Source organism: Protomyctophum bolini (genome assembly GCF_963924005.1).
Source record: "Protomyctophum bolini genome assembly, chromosome: 20".
NCBI classification, from domain to species: Eukaryota; Metazoa; Chordata; class Actinopteri; order Myctophiformes; family Myctophidae; genus Protomyctophum; species Protomyctophum bolini.
The window spans coordinates 12,105,056-12,111,312 of NC_137881.1; positions in this window are offsets into that span (position 1 = coordinate 12,105,056).

Below are 6,257 nucleotides of genomic sequence, written 5' to 3' on the forward strand. Positions count from 1 at the left end.
TCATAATTGCTTCACACTACAACCTAAATAAGCAACCACGACAGCACATATTCATAACCCCCCGTTGCTATATCCTGACATGGTCCAGGCCCAATCTTTATACTGAAACACATCACAGGCAATTGTTAGGCCTTTTATCAAACAGGCCGAAACGCGTACGTTTTCAGTCTCAGAGGTAAATAAAATCATGTAAAAGGTCATATAATGAGTGTTGGTATTTTCTTCATCTCAACTTATATCTTCGAGCCTTGCACCTATAAGGATTTTGTTTGAACCTGTGCTGCGGGTTGTCTGCTACGGCAGTACTTCTCTCTCAATTCAATCAAACCTCAACTATAACACTCCACATTATTTCACTTCCCAAACATATTGCACCCATCATCACCCCACATTGCACCTGCCCATCATGATTACCACACCCCAAACATTTCTTGGTCTCCCCAGGTGGAACTTGTTGGCTGAGTGGCCAGCTCAGTCCCTGTCCCCAGGTGGAACTTGTTGGCTGAGTGGCCAGCTCAGCTAACCAAGAAACAACAAAAATAAAAATAAGTAACAGGTATACATGACCTCTCTGTTACAGAGGATATCATTATATAGAGACTCGTCTCTCTGTCGGTTCGGGTGGAAATCTCATTATACCTGAAGCTGTTAGGCTTATGCTCAGGATGAGCTCCAAAAGTTTCCAGTATGTAAGTATGATGAAGTATAGGGCGTGCTTGAATCCCTCAGAGAAAGAGAACACGCCACGGTGCCACTTCAACGTCTTTGGAGTGCTCAGGCATTATGACAGACAGTCACAGTACGATGAGGAGCTATATGAAATCCATGTTCTCTGCGGTTGAAAGCTGACAAAACATGTTTGTCAAGAGCTGAATAAATAATTCTCTAGAGCTGAACAATAAACATGCTCTTTGCATAAATATGAACGTCTAATTTGATCTATGCCTGGATAGTTATTTCCATACTGCAGCATACATGTGTGCGCACATGCACGCACGCACGCTCACACGCTCACACACGCACGCACACACACACAGTATACATGCATGCTTCCAAGCCGATCAGTACTACAGCTATTTGATAAATGCCAACCCAGGCACGCGCAGCGTTGAAACGGGTGTCATGTACATGAGTGATTTACAACTCAGGATCGCCAAAGTAATGCTCGCTCACATGCGCGCGCGCGCACACACACACACACACGCGCGCAGAAAGCGACAGGCACACTATTCTACCATGAAGCGTGCTCCATCTTTCTCAATATGCATACAGTAACACAAGCACACATTCAGAAGAAAGTGCACACACGCACACACACACACACACACACACACACACACACACACACACACACACACACACACACACACACACACACACACACACACACACACACACACACACACACACACACACACACACACACACACACACACACACACCATTAAATCAAATGTGATTGGGAGTGGAGTGCTGCAGAGTCAATAGCTGGGGGGGATACAGCCATTCTTGACCCAGAGGTCTCGCCATAATCCCTTCACATTATTCCTTGAGTACGATCAAATTCCCATCACAGACGGTCTACAATTACATCCATGTCTCGCCGTCTCGCCCCCCCTCGCCCCCCCCCCCCCCCAACACCCCACCACTGGCTGATCTTCTGCCCAGCATCAAAGTGACAACTGTGATGACACCAACCCACAGAGGGTGGCGGAAAGTGAGAAGAAAATGTAATCTGGATTACTCCAAAATCAATAGAATACACACACAGCAATGGGGCTACAGTAGTTAAGGCACAGTGCACGCACAACATACCACACGTAGAGGCCTTTGCTCCTGTTCTCTCTCTCTCCCCTTTCCTGTCACACTTCATTGTACTATATGCAAATGAAGGCACCGAAAAAAATTACATAATCCAAAGGTTACTGCGAGATTATTATTATTATTACTGGCGAGGAAAGGGAGGAGGGCATGTGTGAGACTGACTGAAGAAAGGCATGAGAGAGGATGGAGGGAGGAAGGAGGAGAGGAGGGAGGAAGGAGGAGAGGAAAACAACCAAGATTGGGGCCATTTCTCTTGAGGCAATGTCCATAATGTCAAATGAGAGTGAGAGAGAAGTAGACAAACACACGCACACTTTTCTATTACTATACATGTGAGGAAGTCAACATTTTAGGACGGTATTAAACATTTCGGAAAGCAGCCAAATGTACCAATTAGACTGACAGCGTGAAGAGTTGTGAGCTTGTTGACGACAGTATATCGAAAATGTTTTGGTGCATGTGTGTGACATCGCCACATGACTAGTATAAGATAGTGAAAACTGTAAACCCAACCCTAAACCTAATGTCTTATTATCCTAATCGCATCCTGAATCCTTTTTCGAATTGTAAACCTAAAAAAATCTGTTAATGTTAAATCAAAGATATTTCTCGTGTGAAACAGAAAAACAGTTGCGGGGGCATCTGGTCCTCACAGATATAGTATGACACAGTAAAACACACACACACACACACACACACACACACACACACACACACACACACACACACACACACACACACACACACACGCACAGAGGGAAAGAGAGGGAGATGGATATGGGATGAGTAAGAGGCAGAGATGATTTATTTTGGTCTGTGACGGATGGAGCCAGATCAGCGAGTTTGCATAAGATCTTTGCACACACGCACGCACACATGCGCACATACGCATGCACGCACGCACGCACTCACGCACGCACACGATAAATTAAACCCTGCATAATAACAGGCATACAGTATAGATCAAAGCATTATTGATATACTGTATGGACGTTTTCCAGAGCAGATTATGTGCCATGCAGCCCACGACTCTATAGTGGCATATCTGGATCTCTAATATGGCACATAAACATTCACACGTGTGATTACAGAACACACACGCGGACCGCACGACATTCCTGTGTACATGTTTGCACACATGCACACAGATTACGCGTGCAAACATGTGAACTGACAGACCACCTGCGTATGGATAAACACATGCATGTGGTTAATATGCACAGAGTACACACAAGCGCACGCATGCACGCACACACGCACGCACACATGCACGCACGCACACACGCACACACACACGCACGCACGTGCCGTTTCCAGAGGACCAAAAACGGTGTGTTTTGGGCGCCGTTCCGGGGGCCGAGCGTTGTTTAATCGCCCACTCTTTATATTCACATCTGTGTCCCTTATGGCTAAATAGATTTGGAATGCTCCCTCATCGCGGCGTTGAATATTCATCAAGTTATTTCTGCGCGACTGGAGAAGAATCTCTTAAACCAGAGAATGAACCTGCTGTTTTCCTGATGCTCAGGTTTTCTACATCAGAGGTTCTCAAATATAAATGTCATCATGACAAGGACATGGGGGGACGGGAGGGGGGAGGGGGGTCGACGACGACGACGACAAATAAATGTATAAATAATATACTTCAACAAACGGCAAACAAAATAACTATTCAAACTGACACAGGGGGCACGGGTTCGATTCCCGCAGGCCCAGGGGACGCTGTGGGCGTGTTCTCTCCTCCAATTTACAAATTATTACAATTTAGGCATTTAGCAGACGCTCTTTATCCAGAGCGACTTACGGTAAGCAAGAACAACACATGGTAAAACATCTAATAGTCATCAAGAATCATATGTAAGCTAAGAACCTAACAGTGGAATATCTTATATAATGAAACTGTATGTGTATAATATACACTAGTATAGGCTATAGAGTGCTATATGTCTACACAAATCTAAATGACATAAATTGAGCCTTTGCGTATACGTCTGTAAGGTCATCGAGGCTAGGGCAAGTGCTACGGTAAGTGCTACTGGCTAAGATAGATTCAGAAATACGCGGAATCAGCGCACATACCCTCTGGGTTGGCGAAAGGGGATTTCTGTGTGGAGTTTGCATGTTCTCCCCGTGTCCCCTATAGGGTACGCATATACCCAGTAATCCTGGTCTCTAAACTGCCTCCCCCTGGCCAGCCTGATGGAGGGGAAAGGAACTGGTTGGAATAGCGTGTTCCTTCCACACAATGTGTGGTTGACAACCCCCCACTTGACCCCTCCCATTCCTCTCACAGTACAGTAGCTTGCACAGTACACACAGTATTATGTTAGAAGTTGCAGACACAGATTGTGTTATGTTTACAAGCAGACCAGACCAGGCAAATACCTTTGTCGTTTTCTGCTTATTCTCAAACTTAGAAATGGACAATGAAAGTTATTTGCTGCTACCGTATAATATGCTGCGTTGGTACTGTACGAACACGAGTCCATTCAGCACATTGGTGAATGTTACCAATGCAAACACGCAGCAGTGGCTACGAGGCTTAATGTCCATCTATAAAGAGCCGGGAGTCCACAAGGAATACATGTGTTTGCGCCCCTTAACTGCCAATACACTCATCCATGCTTTCAGAGGAGGCTGCAATATCGTTCAGATTTTTTTTTAAACATGTCATGTGCCTACTGTCCGGAGGAAACCTCATACTACATTTTATTTTTCTCTCCATAAATCAGTGTAATTGAACACCCTTTACATCTGTGTGTTGTTTCGAAAATATTGAACCAATGGACAAAACCTCTTAACGCCTTTGGACCCTCAAACTGTCTGCTAAAACAGCTCTCTCCTTCTCATGCAAGTAATTGACAATATCTAAAGTCACAACACCAACTTTAATGAGGCAGTATTGCATCGTTTAAAAAAATATATAAGGTTTTATTAATTTCCTTAAAAATGTCTATTTTTCATTTCCTGAAAAATGAACATTTTGGAGTTATGAGGTTTCCTCCGGACAGCAGAGATATACTAGAGTGGTGCCCCGTTGGGCACCGGCCTACTTGAAACGATGCAAGTCGGAAATGCATGCATGCCAATATATGTGTGTGTCAAGGATGCAGACAGAGTTGAACCCAGGAGCAAAGTCACAACAAACTAGAGTAGATAGAGATTAATAATAAAGAATAAGCAGATCTTACACGGTAGATGCAGGTAGGAATCAGGCAATCAAGAATGACATACAAGTCAACGCAGGAACAGGCAGGACATCAATGACAACAGGTTATGAACTGACAAAGAGTGTTTGTACTGAGTCCAGTTTGATAGTGAGCAGGTTGATTGGAGAAGTGTTCACTGCTGGGCTGATGAGGTAGTTGAAGACAGGTGTGTAAATGGAACTGGGTGAACTGGGTGTGCTGGAATGGGATAAAGGCCTATTCATAGTCTGGATTTTAGGTGAGGAGGTGACCACCGCTCCGGTGGTGAGCTGACCACCGGAGCTGAAATAACGTTGCGCGGTGGTGAGTAAAAACAGAGAGAAGGGCTGGAGCGGTGGCGGTGGTTTGCTCTTCACCGCGGCTCGTGACGTCATGTTGTAGTTCGGTGGTCACCTAACCACCGAAAATCCAGACTATGTATGAGCCTTAAGGGAGTGGCCAGTGTGGAGTCACAGACTGAGGGAGAGACAGAATGTGACAGTGTGGTTCTTCCCAACCTGCTCCAGACAGCCTTAGTGGATCTGGCCCAAGGTGGAGCGTCGTGTGAATGAAGGAACAGCCTTATAGCGTCGTGTGAATGAAGGAACAGCGTTACAGCGTTGTGTGAATGAAGGAACAGCGTTACAGCGTTGTGTGAATGAAGGAACAGCGTTACAGCGTTGTGTGAATGAAGGAACAGCGTTACAGCGCCGTGTGAATGAAGGAAGCGCTATACAAAGCACTGCTCGTTCCCTGACCCTGTGCTCGTCTGAAACCCAGCAGCCCTGAGGGCTGTGTGCACGGCTGCGTGACCTACGTCTAACCCTCTGTTCCTCTGTTGTGTGTGTGTGTGTGTGTGTGTGTGTGTGCGTGGGTGAGTGCCCTGATTTGTGTTGTTTCACGCATGCTGGTGCATTTCATTTCACCATTGTTGTGTGTGTGTGTGTGTGTGTGTGTGTGTGTGTGTGTGTGTGTGTGTGTGTGTGTGTGAGTGTGTGAGTGTGTGTGTGTGTGTGTGTGTGTGTGTGTGTGTGTGTGTGTGTGTGTGGGCGGGTGTGTTTGGGGACAGAGTTTTTAATCCGGCTTTTGCTACAGTTCTGAAAACACCTGTTGTGTGAAGCTGGCACAGCCTTTCATCTGTGTGTGACACACAACCGCATGCACACGGACGCACACACGCACGCACGCACGCACGCACGCACGCACGCATACTGCAAAAGATCAGTTGGAGTTCATTGTGGAAAA